The sequence below is a fragment of the Dromaius novaehollandiae genome, chromosome 4 (assembly GCF_036370855.1).
Source record: "Dromaius novaehollandiae isolate bDroNov1 chromosome 4, bDroNov1.hap1, whole genome shotgun sequence".
Lineage (NCBI taxonomy): Eukaryota > Metazoa > Chordata > Aves > Casuariiformes > Dromaiidae > Dromaius > Dromaius novaehollandiae.
The window spans coordinates 23776050-23793777 of record NC_088101.1 but is presented as its reverse complement, the minus strand read 5'-3'; the positions used below and the strand labels follow the sequence as shown (position 1 = coordinate 23793777).

Here is a 17728-nt window from a genome sequence, read left to right as displayed (position 1 = left end):
CATTGATTTTGAATTTTTTGAGTGTATTGTATGTACTTTTTTCTTCCTCAAAAATCCCTTATCTTAATATTTCTCACACTCTGGTTTATAGACAACTGGTGGTTCGTAAAACTATGATAGTGGTCAGTAGAAACTTACTGAACAAGGAAAACATATGAACTTCTAGTTACAAGACCTGAGCTGTGTGCGGTTCTGTTGACTGGCTTGTATTTATAGCACTTTGTGAGAAATTCTGACAGTCGACAGTGAGCATGTTGATCTGAGGGATGGTGTAATAGGTCTGAAAAGCTGCTTGTCCCAGGTAAATGTGCTGGTACTGCATGGCACTGCCTGTTAGAGCCACCACTGGCAGGGGACTGGCAGAGAGAGCAGTGAGAGTGAGGCACCTCACTTTCCTGAACTTTCACTGAGAACTGGATAACTGATGTCAATTCCAACTCTACGGCAAAATGCATCTAGAGCTTCTGAAAACTGGGCGAATTAGGTGGTTTTAAAATCTTGAATGCAGTGAGTGTGTCTTTCTGGAACAGAAAAGTTCATTGAAATTGTATTAAGCCTCTACAAATAGATCTTGAAAGCAGAATAATACTTTTCGTATATCAACAGTGCAGTGTATTCAGCAATAGAGATCAATGTGACAACAAACATACTAAATATTGTTAATGCAAGTGAGCATTCAGTGCCCAGGTCTGGGTTTGCATCTGTCCCATTCTCTCTCCTATGTGGAAAACAATCTTTTTTTATTAATAGCTATTTGAAAACATTTTCAAACTTAAAATTTATCACTAGTAAACTAGAAGGCTTCATATAAAGCCAGTTGCAGTTCAGCATATATATTTCTTTTAATTTGGGTGACCTTTTTGAAAATACGGGAGGTGTATATTTAAATGGATAAGTATTAAGCTTCCTTGCTTTTGTATATGTTTAGGTTGATTGATTGATTTCACATTCCTAATAGTAGAAGACTGGCTTCCTTGATGTTGGGTTTGTTATGTAATAAATACCGGTAATGATTGATCAGAAAAATGATGCCAACCAGATTAAATAGCAAAACAAATTCCCACTTTTTTCAGTAAAGTCTTTCAATCAATTTGTTCAGAATTTTCTCTCTTTTCCCACTCTTCCTCCCTCTTTCCAATGGATGATTCACATTTGAGAGGAGGAGGGGAAGGAAACCTCTACAAAGAGAGTAATGGTTCCTTGTAGGAGATTTTACAAGCTACCGAACATAGTTTTAATAAAAGGGGGAAAATCCTGAGAACTGCTTGATTCCAATATTGAAATACAAAGGAGAGGTATGAAACAAGTATATGGTAACTCACAATTAGCACAAGCACCTTTAGTTTAAAAAAAAAAAAAAAAAAAAAAAAAGTAACTGTATAATCATACCAAGTTAATATTATCAGACTTCTGAGAGCAAAGCAGTCAGTTGAACCAGAGTTGAACCAGATGCATATTCTTTACATCTCTTAAGTAGTCAGTAGACCATGAAACGATATAGAAAATGATCTTATGGGAACATGGACAGAGCTGTACACGTAACACTACAACTGCATTCCACTTGAAAGTCTTAGTAACCCTTTGAGGGTTAGATATCTAAAGCTGACTCTCCTAAATCTGTATTTCATAGCACAGAGTTATTTAATAATCTCGACTTTGATCAAGAAAAATTTCTCTCTTTGGTTGCATTATATAAATGCATTTTCAGCACAAGAATGACACGCACAACCCCTATCCAAATTACTCAAAATAGCTCTAAAAAAAGGAGGAAGAAAAGTAACAGAATTCTTTTTATAGGATAAGTGTGCCTCTGAATTACCTTCCTAAAATGCACAGAGTGCAAGCATTTGCATTTGATGTTTTTTGTCTTTGATGGCTGAGTTACTGGTTGGTTTTTTTTTATGTTCCTAACATGCTTATTATATTTATGCCAAGAAAAGCCTGCATGAAGGAACTGTTGAAGAAACCGTGCATGTAGATTTGGTCTGAGAATTCAGTAGATGATGTTTAAGCTAATGTACTTTATTTTGCAACTGTGGCAGACTGTGACTGCACACAGTTCAGGAAATTCCATCCATGGACAATAATTTTTTCAGCTACTGTAATCTGGTCATGTTTAGTCTGGTACATGTATCCTTAGCAACTTCTGGTGAGATAATAGGAGGATATGGATAGTTTCTGATTCTCTTCTATTCATGTATCATTCTCGTACAGACCTTTTCCACTAGTTTTGTTAAGGTATAAAATTGCCCCTGGATTGAAAATCAATGCTCACAAGTACCTGATGCTTGAGAGAGCTTGTAAAAGAGGCCTTTAAGTTTGGCATTTCTAGGATTTATTGGGGGGGGGTGGGTGAAAGTGATACTGCTTGTCCCTGTGGTTCAGCCATACCTTTATAACCTCACTACAAGGTAATCTGTTTATTTTAAAAACTTGTCTGTCTTATATTTCATGTTGTCCTTTTTGCTTGAAATGAGCCTTCTGTTTTTGTATTACAAGAATAATCAATGGAACAAAAGTTCTTGTAGTTAAAATAACAGAAAATGCTCTTTTGTAGTATGTGTTTCTTTGAAGTTCAGGTGTGGATATATTTATTTCAATTCCAGCATCTGATGTTATCAAAAAAATTTCACATACAGCACTTAAGCACCTTAAGTTATATGTGCAGTTAATACCACTGCAAATTATAAGTAAATGAATGTGAATGCCTGTTTTTTCAATCAGTTTCCATGACTGGTCAAAAATGAAGAAGAAAGAGTACATAAAGTCCTTTTCAAGTCTCAGACTTTCACTGTGATGATTTTGGGAAGGAAAACAACTTCAAAATTACTTTCCAATTCTCCTCTCAAAAATTCTGCTTTTTAGGAGTTATACCAGGATTTTCCTTGAACTACAAATATGTTTCTGGGCTTGTATTTGCCATGTCTTTACTTGACACTCTTATCTTTTGAACTCCTGTGCTCCAATATTACAAACATATCCTTAGCACATGGCAGTGTTTTCTGAAGGTCATTTTTCGTTCTTGGTAAATATTTATCTGTTCCTACCAGAAATCTGTGCTGCTTTGGATTCAGTTCAGGTTTCTGAATTTCTAATCTATCTGTAATTATATAAAAATAATATGTTGATCTACCAGCAGGTTTTCTGTGTCACTTAGTGTGAATATGGACTACATTCCAGGCAGAGGAGGAGAGTTTCTGGTAAAGAGGAAGCATTGGTATGGATAACTGTCACTAAGAGAGAAAACTTCATGATTATTTTAAAGGATTAAAAATCCAGAGGGAGAAACCCTGGTTGCCTTATTTGGAAGGAGGGATGTTAATATAAGCTGTTTTCTGTTGGTAGTTTTGCTCTTTCAAAAAGTTATAATAATATTCTGGTATCCCATTATTCTGTTTTTCTATCACTAGAACTAAGGAAATCTGCAATAAGAGAAAATATCTGCTAATAATACTGTACTCTTTAGTAAACTATTAAATGTTTATCTTGAATGAACTCAAAACATAAAGCAGAATAAGACTTATTAGTGTACTTAACTATTTTAATTGTATATTTACAGTGATACTTGTACCTTTTTAGTATGGAAGGTTCTTGGTATTTTCATGAGACTTCCTAAGAAAAAGCCAAATAAGATGCTCCACCACTGCTCCCATCTGATTCTCATTAAAGAAACTGACACTCTGCAACGCATTGTTGAGTGACAAGCATTGCAAATGCACTTTAAGTTTTCCTAAATGACTCAGCTTTCTTGCCTAATTTAAAAACAAAAGGATGCTCAAGAGTGAGCAGTGTTGTCAAACCTGTCATCAGGTTCTCAGAATTGGTTTGAATACTTGTAATGTTCTTCCTTTAGTTGACTTGAAAATTAAAAAAGGCTGATTATAAAAGGGGAAAAACAATTTTTAAAGATAGTGGGAAAAATTATCTCCATAGTTAATTTGCAAAAGCCTAAATAATTAATAAAGGTTTTCTTGCTTGCTTATTGCATTTTATTTGGCTCTTAAGTGCTATGTGTAATCAAAACAGCTTTGTCACTTTTTTCCTTTTTTTGGTGAGACTAAGTAACTTAATGAGAAATCTGCATTCTTTTTTAGAGTGTTTTGAGATTGAACTTAAAAAAATCCTCTGCTCATTTGTTCAGTCTCAGTCTGTTGTCATTACCTGAATGTCATTGGTTTTGTTCTCAAAAAAAAAAAAAAGCAACAATAAGGAAGTCTAAAACTGAAACTTTTACTGCTTTGCCAAATAGCAAACAGTGATCGTTATGTCTGTTTTGTTACAACAGGTTTTGGGTGAGATTGCACCTTGGTGCAGTTGAAAATCAAAAAATTCAGAAACTCTACTTTTTTCAAAATTTTATGTCTTACTTTACTGCAGAGGTGATAGTTGATAGTTGAAGTGTGCAACAATTTAGAAACAATTTCTTTTAATGTCCTAATTATCTGTGGCAAAAACCTATGAGGCTTTGCGGGAACAGCAAAGTGGGGATCAGAAAAGATTCCATGGCAAAGATTCCTTTATCTGATTTTCTTGTATCATAAATTTCAATGTAATCTCCCTTGTCTATCAGGGCAAAAGGTAGGGCAGTGTAATTGTTCTCTGTGACTACAGCTTTTTGCTGTGTTTATCCCCAGTATCATGACAAACACTTAATATTGCATGTCTGTGTTGTACGCTTCTGGTGATCTGTGTTTGAAGTAATCTTCATGGTTGGTAATTCCTCCTCTGTTCAAATTAGTTTTTCCAGTGGAATCAACTTCAAAGCATAAAATAACTTCTGGGACTGTTGGATTTATACAGTAGCACAGTACCATGGACAGATGGGAAGGCAGTGATATTCCAATGGCAGATGGCTGTCTTGTACCCTCTGCTAAGGAAATTGCTATAAAAGACCAAGTATTTCCTTTAAGTTTTGTTTTCTGATGCTTCTTCTAGGAAATAGCAGATTACATACTTCACTTACATAATTCTCCAGTGATCCTAGTTAAACATCAGGATGTGAATCAAGAACTAGAGAATTGCTGCTGGGAAGGTTATACAAACTCATGGTACAGAGGGCTGATATCAGAGTTCTGTCCTTTGTCTTAAAAAATGCACAAATGATTCAAAAGATGTCAGTAATTCTGTTCATGTGTCTGTAACTGTGTCCCGTGTCAAAGCAAGCACAGCGTTCTGAAGGTGGTCCCTTTACCAGATTAGGTTGAATTCAGAGTTTGAATTGGTCAGGACACATGCATGAAATCTGTACTGTAATGTTGACAGTGGTTGACCTGTAAAATTGCTATTTCCGTTCCACAACACACACACGTTTGCTATTCTTTGTTCAACTTTGGAATTGCATTATGTTAGAAGTAACCACTGAAAGCAGTATGTCAGTATTTTATCCCCACTAGCACAGGAGCTGATAGAAAAATTGCAGAATACGTCACAAATGTTTTATATGTTTATAGCATTGCTGCCACTCCTCCAGGCAATGCTGAACAAAATAAAAATAACTTCAGTTGTTCTGATTAGTAGAGCGTATTGAATGAACTGGAAAGAACTTTAAAAAGATCTCTTCAAAACTTCCCTTTCGTTCTCCTTGATACCCCATGGTAACTACTGTTTGTCTTGCTGCTTCTGCTCCAGTGAGTTTGGGGTGTGTGCGCAACATACAGGCTATCACAGCAGTTTTACAAGTAGTCTTGTCAAATAACCATTTGGTTAATGCAAAGCCAGCTTGATATATCTAAAATAGGACCTGAAACTCTGCGATATGGTCCCATGATTCAGTAATGGCAATGAAGATTTCACTTAGATCTTGTTTACACTTTAAAATGGGCAGCAGTGCACTTTTAACTGTCCCCAGTAGGACAGAAAGTTCATTTTTTGATTGTTTACTTATTTAGAGGCTGGTTGACCTTTCCCAGAGTGGAAGATTTTGACAGTATAAGTCATCTTTTTACCAGAGATATTCTCTGAGTAAGTCTCAGAGGTCTGTTTTTTTCTGGTGTAGATCATTGCCTTTTTGTTTGGTGGAGGACTGGTGTGCTTTTTTATCCCCCTCTCTTGTTGAGGTCATGCAGGTGTAGATTTGAAATAAGACATCTGATTTATTTTAAATAGTGATCAAGTTAAAAGTAATTGTTTCTGGTGATACTCCGCCCCCCCCCCCCCCCCCCAAAAAAAAGGTCTATATCCAGCTAGTTATTTTGAGACCACAAAAATTACCATCCAGTTTCTGCTCTTTGAACTGCACTAGGTTTCAGCTTTTTGAAATATTTTCTACCACTCTATTTGAATAATTTACAAAGAGCTTTCTGTTGAGGAGCTGGAATTCTGATGTGAAGAACCAGAGCTAATATCTTCCCGCCTTTAGAATACTAATAATATAGCAAACTTCTGTGTTGTAATGGATACCTTATTTTTTACATTATAGTTGTAGCTTGAAAGGAAGGCATACGTCTGAAAAACGTATACATTGTCAATTTAACATAGATATCAGTGGTAGTGCTTTTAGTGTTGGTGAAATTTGCCATTGCATAATATTCTCAAAATCAAAGTGTAAGGTGGTAAAACTGTGGAGTTTTAGAAAGTTTTAAATCCTAATCATCATGGTAATTACCTATATATCTTGAAGCCTGTAAATAATCCATGGGACTAAACATACCTTAGATCTATGTGTGTTTACATACCCTGCTAAATCATAATTTCAACATCCATTTTGTACCCAGAATACTGATTATCTTGGTTGTTCAGTGATCACTTAGTTCTAATAAAAACAAATACATGTTAGTAGTGTAGGTAATTAGCACGTGATTGATTTGACGGATGAAGCCGGTTTGTGGCTTGTTTAATTTGAAATCTGACATTTTATATATTAATATGTAACACATGGAACAATTTCAAGGGTAATTTAGACTTGATGGATATTATCTTGTTTGCTACAAGGGGCGATGAAACTTGGTGCACAATTTATTAACAACAGAACTGAGCGGCTCTTAATTGTTTTCATGTTAGTACTGAAAATGTTCTTAAAATGTGGTTCTTTTTTTTAAAAAAAAGACAAAACAAAAACACACCTATGTGGCAGGAGATTATGAAGTTTTCTGGTGTGAGGAAGGGAGGTGGAGAAATGAAAGTGCTGTCAGTGGCTCTTAATTCAGCTTATTTGTCCTCCTAGCATGCTGTTGTGTGAACAGTTCCTGTAAACTGATTACTGTCTTGCTAAATCAATTTTCTGTTAAGCTCCTGGGTCTCTTCCTTCTCCCTCTTTTGGAGGATAAAAAGGGGGAGATTCTTTGCAGGCATCATTTGCATGCATGGTAAAGTAGAGTGGTGAGAGATTTTTAACAGGTGTGTAGTGTTTACCAAAATAACGTAACAAGCAAGACATGCATGTTTGGCATCTTGCACTTTGTGTGCCTATTGCTGCTGTCAAAGTCTGCAACTGTAAATAATCCTAGAGCTTCAGGTGTAATCATGATAAGGGGCTGCTAGTGATGTGACCAGTGATGTTTTCTGTTTGCTGCTGATGAGCACAAACATCACTGTGCCTACAAGCTTTGCTTGTAAACATTATTATACAAAATCCATCAAAATTAAAAGAGCCTATAGTACAGAAAGTCTGGTTTTGGCAACAGTAAGTAGTACAGAAAGTCCAGGTTTTAGTGATACGTGGAAGAGAAATGTAAGCTTACTTTTTAGCATAGGTCGTTTCAGAACCAAGTGATGTAGGAGTCTTTCTGTTTTCAGAAATGAACTACTACTGGTATTTACATAATACTGCACTAACCTATGCTAACTTTTGGTCTGAATTTTCACATGGTGTAGTAAAGCATTATTTAAATGCTTTATAAACATTCTTTAATTTGAATCATTTTTGTGCCATTAGTTGACTAAAATTATCCTAGAGCAATATTCAATATTTTAAGACTCAAAGGTTGAAATGCTTTCACCAATATTAAAAACTATACAAAAAAAGAGTAGTTTCTCTTGTAAATGATAGATATTTTTCATTTGGGAGGGAAGGGGAAACAGTGATGAAAGGCTGTTCTGATTTTGTCAGAATTCTGTTCAAATTTGGCACATGGTCTTAAAATGATTGCTTATTCAAAAAATAGCTACAGTGTTCTTTAAACAATATTGTTCCTAACAGAAGTTTCTTGCCCTCCCCCCGCCCAAATGTCAGGGAAAAATATCATGCAGCTTAAATATTGTTAAATATTTGTTTGAGAAATCCATGAACCATGCTCTTGCCTGGGAACGTGTATTCTTGTTTGCAGTGCGATTGGCAAGTGACACAATTTTTTGTTAGTGAAGAAGGTCTCATGCAGAGATTACCAAATTGAGCTCATCTTAATAATGAAATAGGATGCTTGCCTTTGTTTGTGGTTTCCAGATGATCTATTATGGATGTCACATGTTCCCCATGAAACACAGATCTTCTAATGCTTGTTCACCTTTCTCAATGTCTTTTGCTTGTTCCCAAAAGGGATTATCTCTGTCCATTAAGCTCCTTAGTTACTCTGCACAGGCCTTTTCCTTCATAACTATTCTCCGAAGATATTTATGGGTACAGCATTAACAGCATATGCCTTCTTAGAGTGCTGAAATGGATATTTATATAGGCTTTTACAGGCATATTTGGTTGCTGAGGAAAATCAGCTATTGAATGTCTTTTTAAACTTTGTGGGATGTTCATACACATCCTTGTGGGATATTTGTTACTTGTGAGCAATAGCCCTTCTGTTTTTTTCCTTCTTTCTTGCACTCTACATGAGACAGAGGTGGCTTGTGAACATAAAGAATGAAGCAAGAGAAAAGAGTGAATGGAGGGGGAGAGGATGGAACAAGAATGTGTTTTGTGCTGACAATGTTGAAAAGCTGTAGAAGCACCCGTTAGCTGTTTCACTTTCCTTATGATGCTCTGCCATGACAGTAGAATGAACCTGCAAGGATGTGAAAATGTTCTTGTGCTGCACAGAATGGCTTACAAGTACTCATTGTTTCTAGGTGGCGCATTGTAATATGGAAAGGATGTTTCTTCTGTTTTAGTTACCTTACACCGATTTATATATACCCTCTCTTCACAAAAAAACCCAAATAAGTAAACTTTTCAGTATACTTGTTTCTTTCTGTACTAGCCTTATTTGCCTGTATTAATCACTCAAGCTGTTGAGACAGGTTGATGAATCTTTTGGTGATCCCAAAGGAAAATTCCAGTGCAGACGCTTCCTTGTTTTTACCATACTCAAAATCCTGAAAAGTGAGACTGTTTTCTTATTTCAAGATTTCAGTACACCAAAAAACAAAAATTGTCTAATTAGTGAGCAGAAGCCACTGTTTATTTTAATTCTGTCTTATGGACAACAATTATATTTAGTCTAGAAAGGTTAATAAATCAAATGTTTTGCTCAGCATTAATTGCTTTGGACACATTTTCTGTCAGATATGCAGTGTAGCTGCAGGCCATCTTCTGTGTATCTGCCTGTTAGCAGTAGTGCAGAATGAAGTGTATGCTCAAGTGATAAATACACGGAGGGAAGAATGGTATTTTTTTGAAAAGATGTTTGCATTCAAATCAGATGGTGCTTTTTGGATGGACAATAAAGGCATGTGTAAAGATAAGAGGAACAATCCCCAGAAAGGCCGTTAATAGAAAAGGAGGAGTTATCTTTTCAGTTTTCATTGAGAAGTGCCTGTCATGTAGCATAAGGTCATTTTCACATTAAATATTCAGGCTACTGTTCCCTCCATACTTAAGTGTGCCTATAAGTCACCATTAGTTACTGCATAGATGTGCACATTTTCTGAGGAAGTTCTTCAGGTATTGTTTTTGTGCATAAGCTGTTTTTTGAGAAATTGCTAAGCTATTAATATTAGGTGATTTTTGTAAGGAAGTCTGTCCTAGCTCTTCTTACCTTTCTGGCAAAGCTAGGAAATACATCATATCTTTTTGCCACAACCAAAAACATTATTTCTGTTTAACGTAAGAACAGCGATGTAAGAAAGACTGCACTGATGCTACCTAGTAAATAATTTTGAGTTATGTGGCTTCCTCATGGAGCTTTTCACTGTTACAGAAACAGCCTTGGTCTTAGTTTTTTGATGGCCGGAGTCCAAAGTGTAACAATTCAATAGATTAATTTCAAAGAATGACCAGCAAGTTTGAAAAAAATAGTTCTCCACATTTTATACTTGTAAATAGAGCTAGATATCTGTGATGAGTACCTTTTTAACTTCACAAGTTCTGACATGAATAAGATAGCAAAGGTTATTTTTACTAATTGAATTAAGTCAAGTGCAGTATTTTTCTAAAGAAGTCAAGGAGAGAGGAAGAGATTTGTAAACTTTCTAAAATTTCAGAAGTAGAGTGAAACATGCTGAGCTATGTCTTCTGATTTGGGAGAGGAAGACAGGGGTTCCCCTTTTTTGGGGTAGGAGGGAAACAACCACAACAAAACCACCCTCGGTTCCTGTAGAAGAAAATGGACAATTGAGAAACCTACTCAAGAAACTGAAACCTTTTGTCCAAATTATGAGCCAAAATTCTGCTGACCTGCTCATGGAGGACGGTGAATGGGAAACATTGTAGTTCTGTGTGTCATGAAGGAACTGAGTATGTTTCTGAAGAGGAGTGTTCCTCTTTTCAGTACAGGCAAAAAGGAGTTTTTGACTCCTACTAATCCTGTAGGGGAAACTACTGTATTTTTGGATTAATATCACTGGTTTTTGTGTCCCTATTTATTTTTTTCATTAAAGAAGAAATTTTACTTAGCCTGAGGGAGCTGAATAATATTTCTGCCTAGTCAGCACGCTGTCATTTATTCAAAGTTAAGTAATTGCCTGTGTGTGTTCTTGGACAGACTATGCTAATAGGTCATAACGAAGCGCCAGCCAAGTATAAAATAAACCTTATTAAGCAGAGGAGAGTAACACATTCTTCAATATTTGTGTTGAGAGCCATAAAAATATATTTACATTTGCAGTATGAGTATTGAACTGTACATTTCTGATATCCAGTGATTGAAAAACAATTGCTAGTGTCTTCACTACAGTTGAATGATTGATTTCACTTTTTGATTTCTTTTTTACTTTTATTTTATTTACTACTTACAGGTTATCTACCAGAGGCCTTTTTTCTTAATAATTTGAATTAACTAAAGTTTACACCTTTACATTTGTGTGGCATTTTTACCCTACTACTACAGCACACTTGCACCACTAGCACCTGTTCAGGTTGGATGGTGAGATGATACGTGATCCACCAGTAACATCCCCCCTCCCCCCCCCCCAGTTTGGTCTAATGCAAAAAAAAAAAAAAAACGAAAAGAAAGTATTCAAATGCTTATGACAGATCATAAATAAAATATTATTTCCCCCCCCCCCCATTTGGATAAAATCGTAATGTGACTTTGAACAAAGCTACCTTAACAAGTCTTCTAGACTTGATGAAAATATTTCTGAAGGTGCTCGCTTTACTGGCTGCTTACTGAAGTGCTAATCTCTAGAGTCGTATGAAGAGCCAAAGAATTTTAATACTGAGTGAATATCAGTTAGATAAGCTTCTTTGATCAAAGGTTAACTCACTCTTTAAGATTCTTTTCCTTGGCTCCTCCTTAAATTTTTTTTTTTGTGGGTAAAAGTCTTCAGTGTTTGAGCTTGGCTTGAATCTGTGGATGAGATCCTAGTCTTGTTGATGTTTGAGTCGTCTTCGAGTCCAGACTTGAAATGTTTTCTCATGACAGGATTTCTTTCCTGGTATTCTCTTTCCCTATTGGGCTTTTCTGCCATTCTGTAGTGAGCATGGCCAGTCCTTTCTTTCCTTTCAAGTTCTGCTGTGTGTTGTTCAGCTTTTTCTTTAGCTGATGACTTCAACTTCCTCTTAAGACTTTCCAATGAAGAATTTTCTGTGTATCGCCCAATAGAAGATGACAGTGAGACTCATTCTTTTTTTTCTGTCGTTTAGGTTCTCTGTCTCTTTATCCTGGTCTGCCAGGAAGACACCTGTCTACATTAATGGGATATCAGAATGGTTTCTGAAAGCTTAGTGTCATTTCCAAAAATCAGTCTCACAAACAGAGTGTTTGTACCAAGGAATCCTCAGAGAGGTTTATGCTTGCTAACGCCCTGAGTAGCGCAGGCCAGTACATTGGAAACCAAGTGCAGTCATTTTGTAAGCATCCACTTGAGAGTGCGCTGCCAGTCTGAGAGTTCACAAATAACTAAGTAATACATGGAAAGTTTTAAAATGTATCTGTGTGCAATGTTTAATTGCTATCAGAATATACATTATATTTTTAGATTAGATTTTCATCTGTTAAAATTCACTGTATTTCTTAGAACCACTAAAATAGTGATAAAGGAGTAAATCTCATTGTTATTGATGAATAGAAGATTTTATTCAGTCTTGAATCCCTTCTTCTGCATCGCAGTAGATTTTTTGAACTGTCTAGGTAGATCTGTAAGCAGAAATATTAACACACGAATGCTAACTGAAGATAGGTAAAATTGAGATATGAATGGGCAATGAAAAAAAGTATCTTTAAATAGAAGTGCTGTCTGTACGGTATCCAGTCCATTATGCAAATCACCATACTGTTGCCTGGAACTCTTTCTGCTGAGGGAACTTAAAGGCAAGGAGAACAACTTCCTAGTTCTACACTGGTTAAGCTAAGGAGCAGTGACTTTGTTACTCTTTACCTGCAGCACCTTATTTCTGGCTGCAGTATGCTTTTACGCATTGAATTCTGTTGTCCTGTCAAGACTTCTCATGACACTGGATAACTTACCTAAGCAACAGAGATATAGTTGTATCCCATGCAGGATTGCAGTGGTTCAGAAATATGGCTGGGAAATTAGAAGAGCTTGGAGAATATTAGTTTACTGGAAGAGCTACACAGGATATGAAGAAACCAGAAGTATTCAGGATGAGACTGTATTTTCTTTAAATCTGTGTAAGCTTAAGTTTTTACTGTTAGGTGAAAAAACTGGGTGTGGTTAGTTCTGTGGAGCTTATTTTTTTTCTAGTAGGATACCCAATGTAAAAACATACTGTGTTAAGTATGTTGTTTTAATGTGTGTTTTAAAAAGTGTTGCTCTAATTCAGTGTAATCTCTTACGAAAATCGTAAGAAAATGTTATTGGCTCTATAGATTGGTGTGTGTTTACTGATATCAGCTACAAATAAGGTGATACAGTGTGTTTCTATTAAAAAAAAAAGTCTTAATTCCTGCTCTGCTCTCCTAAACTGTACTAATGTGTTATATATAGTGATGTTTCTCCTCCTCCTGTAGTTTAGCAAAGTAAAAATAAAGCTAATAAAGTCATCACTTATTACTGGCAGTCAGACACGTACTTGTCCCAGGTATGGTGGTGTTGAGCGCGGTGACATCTCTTTCATGTGTCCTCCTGTTCAAGCTTTTGCACAGCATGATATCTTAATTTCAGATAGATTACTGCTATTTCCATTTTGATATGTTGATGGATTCCTACATCAATAGAGCTTGGGTTGTCCTGGTAGACCATGTTTATTTTCGAGTGAAAGAAATAAATTACAAATGCAGAGGGAAGTCTCAGTAAAGGTTTGCTCTGTGAGAATTATTACAGCCCTCTCTGTTAGTAGCAAGCAAAGCTTTATGTGCAGGGCTTAAAGCTATTTGAGGATTTGACCCATTGATCTTGCTTTCTGCTAAGTCAGGATGGACAATTAACTGGCTGTAGAAACCTGATAAACTTCCAGTTGCTTAACAACGTCAAAGCAAACAATAGCTACCACGTGTTTTCTCTAAGCTCATTTGTATTTAAAATAGCCATGAACATGTCAAGTGGGGACATGAGTAAAATACTGTCCAGATAAACTACTTAATTAAGCTAAATTGAAGTTTAAGTACTCGTTTGTGTTTCATCTGACAATGTGTAAATCTATTAACTTGTTTTTTGTATGGCTGTTTCACTTACACAATGCGCAAAAGGTCAGCTTTTGTTTCTTTGTAGTATATTCTCCTGTTTATGTATAGCAAACATGCAGACCAGAAGTTAAAACATGTGCAATGCCAAAGGTGTTCAAACTTCTCAGCTTTTGCAAGTCACCTAATGGGATGGGAATGATGGAGAAAATGAGTTTAATAATATCTAGTTATATACGTGCTTCATAGTGAAACAGTATTGTATAATTGAACCAGAGATCATTTGGCTTTACGAATTAGAGTATTAATTTTGTAAATAAGGCAAGTATTGGTCAATCTAATGAGAAGAGTGAATTACAGACAACTCTTTTGCATTGCGATAGCCAAACCAGCTGGAAAACCTAGATGTTGTTTTATTTAAATAAAAAAGAAAAACTCCACTTAAGCAGAGAGCCTAGGTAGATGAAAGCTTACACAAAGCTGAAATTTACATACACTAGTTGATTTCGTCCATTACCTAGGAACTGCTGTACACCAAAGTAATTGTTCCTATACTTCAGCTAGATGGCCTTCAGGCCAGAGCCAGCAATTTGCACCCAGTTGTGCCCTAGAATGAGTTTCAGGCATATGTTTTGGCATGCAAAATGGTCATTAATTTTCAATTGCTGTTTTCTCTTCTGGAATTGTTGGCTTGTTGAAGAAAAAATACGAATCTCCAAAATTATAGCCCTAAAATTTCCCCAAGTTTACTGTGTCATAATATTGTTGAAGAAAAATGATTTTTTGACCTTGGAAGGAGTAAGCATTTTAACTTTGCTGCTTCGATACAGCAAATGGTCCCAGAGAACAAAATATTGACAAAGTAAGACTTTAATTACAGCAGTATGTGCATACAAGAATATTTAAATTAATATGAATGTGAGCAAAGATTAGTTAGTTGTCTGTAACTTGCAGAAACTGTATGTGAAAATGAAGGTTCAGAACTGCATAGGAGAGTTCATATGATCTGACCAACCTTGTACAGCACTATAGATGGGGGAGAACTCTAGGTTTGAACCAGTTTATTCTTGAATTCTTTAGATTGGAGGGAGGAGAAAATAGATAATTATTGAATTAACCAAGTTATGTACTGTGCTTCTTTTCTTTTGGATCAGGGATTTCTTAACTAAACTAGATTGGAATATTGTGAATTCACTGTGCTAGTAGCCAAGGTAGATAAATGAACCAAGAAAAGGTCAGATGAGATTCAGAGTAAAAGCAGTTTACTTCCAGTTGAGATGTATCGTTTGTAAAGAGTTGTGAATTGTTTTGCATTTCAAACAGGATTCTTCAGGCAAACTTTTATCTTTCTACTTTGGGTGGTTGATCTTCTCATCAACTAGGAATTATGGATCTTTAAACTTATATTCTTACTTACTTTCTGTTCAGTTTATAAGGCAGTAGATGGAACTGTTTGTGATGTTCATCCAAATCCATTCTGAAATTAGAAGTTTTAGGCAAACTAATTATCAAAGAATGTCCACACAGTTCAAACTGATCTTATTCTGATTCTTGTAGCAGACTTGATCACTTAAAAATGCACAAACTATGGCATTTTAATCCAAACAATTCATAAACATGCAAAATAATTCATGTTGTTGAAGCTATTCTCTGAAATGTCACCAGTGTTATAAATGCTTGTGCCACTTTAATCAGAAATCAAAGCAGAGGGGGAAAAAAACCTCTGATTTTGATGTTAGGTCTAATCTCTTACCTGTCCAAGAAATGGCCAGCTCAGTTGACAGCAAAATCCATATGATCTCTGATAAAATCGAGATGTCTCCTAGTTGATGCTTTAGTAACTCAGTTCTACTTAATTAGTGTAGTAAGTTCATGCAGTGCTGAAACTAAGTTTGTGATTCACTGTAACTTTGTAGATCTCTTAAATTAATTTTCATAGTGACATACAAATGTCCATCATTATTACTTCCGTTATTCAGAAGGGTTTTAGCCAGATAAGTATTTTTCTGCTGTGCTGAGAAATACCTTCAGATTCATTTAGTCTAATATAATGAATATATTATTAGGATAAACTGTATGTCTATAAAAATAAAATTACTGCTCATCAATTATTGTGAAGGATTAATCCCTTCAGTTCATTTAGCAGTTGAAATGATTCATTTATCAAATAGCCTGGAAGTATTTTCAAATGATTGAAAGAAGATCAGCTGAGTTCTTTTTCCCCTGTATGGATTTAAGAAAGGCTTCCCAAAATGAGGGTCTTGGACTGTTAGCAGTTAATACACAGCTATTTAGTCTCTCTTATGGCTGTATTACTGCCAGAAGTCAAACAAAACTTTCTGTACTTTTTCTAAAGAATAAAATTGATGGGCATCAGTCAAAGTAGCTCTATTTCAGGCAAAGAATTGAAATGTGCCATCAAGACAGTCATGTCTTTTATGCAGTGAGAAGAGAGACCTTTTTTTGACTCTACAGCTTTTGTCTGGAAAATTCCAGTGTGTTGAACACTTGTTGGCCTAGTTCTGATCAAAATAGCCTGTTTCCACATATTACTTTCCATGGGCCTCAGCTGCGGAGTAGTCCATTGCCAACATTGCACAACCTTTTGCTCTACCAGCGTGCTTTTATTAACAGAAAAGTTGTTTCTTTCCCTGTTCAGTGGTTCATCTTTCACCAGAGTAAAGTCATTTGAATAATTTGTTTGGTCAGTTCCACACTGAAATATATTTGTAATAAAATCAATTACATCAGCTGCTTGTAACTCTGTACTAGAACTTGTGTATTCCTTTCATTTCAGTGATAGGACATAATGCTGCCTACCTTGAGTGAAATTCTGACTGCAAATTGTAGTTGATGAGGCCTTTTGCCTTTTTAATTTTTGCTGTATTACCTTATTTTAACATAAAGAAGTGACTAATTAATAATACATTTTGTTATAGTTGAATATAGTTTTTACTGCTTTTTAAATGAAAATGGACATCGTGGTTTGAGTTACTGTGTTGTTTTATGATGGGAATTTCCTAGGTAAGAATGTCTGGATTAAAGTATTTATTACAGGTTATGTCTACATACTTTCAATTTTTCGATACAATGGCTTAAGCTTAATTTATAACTGTTAAGAATTTTTTATAGGAGTAACATTATGCTGTATGTTATCAGATAAAACAGTTTGTTCTACTGTACTGAAGTTTTAGGCATTAATAGAAGAGTTACTGGACAGTTCTGACTAAAGTTTATGATTTATAGCTAATGGTTTAGGTGGTTTAATCAACATCTCATCCCTCCGAAATGTGAAATGTATTTTCTTGTGTGACATTCTGAAATGCAAGCTTATGGGGAACCAAAGTCTGTCTTATGGGTAGACATTGGTAACAGCTTCATGTGTTCTGCGTTATGCTTGCAGCGCTGTACGAGACTACAGTGCTTTCTAGGAAACATGTCATTTTTCTGCTGTCGCTTTAAACTAAATAGAGCATTGATCAAAGATGTGAAGGAGAAATCCCAAACAGTGTAGTTAGAGAAACAATATGCGCATATATGCACAGGCAGACATTTCATATATATGTACACACGCACGTGTGTATGTGTGTATATATACATACGTATATATATATACACATGCACACGAAACACTAAGTCTGTATAGCTTTGGGTTTTTTTATGCCTCATTTGAGCTATATGCAATTTAGTTAGGAAAGTCACCAGAATAGATTGTTTATTTCAAACTGCTTCTCGTAGGGAGATTTACTGATGAACTTCCAGTACTTAGCATTACTTGAGTTATTCAAGGTGTATCATCCATGGGGCAATCCAGAAGGAGTTTTTCCCCCCTCCTTTCT

At 35.7% G+C, this 17728-nt stretch overlaps 1 protein-coding gene across 6 annotated transcripts in view; it reads left to right on the top strand.

Annotated features, from left to right (window-relative positions):
• CAMK2D (calcium/calmodulin dependent protein kinase II delta) overlaps nt 1-17728 on the top strand; it is a 177511-nt gene that overhangs the window by 14457 nt on the left and 145326 nt on the right. The gene's annotated exons all lie outside the window — the stretch shown is intronic.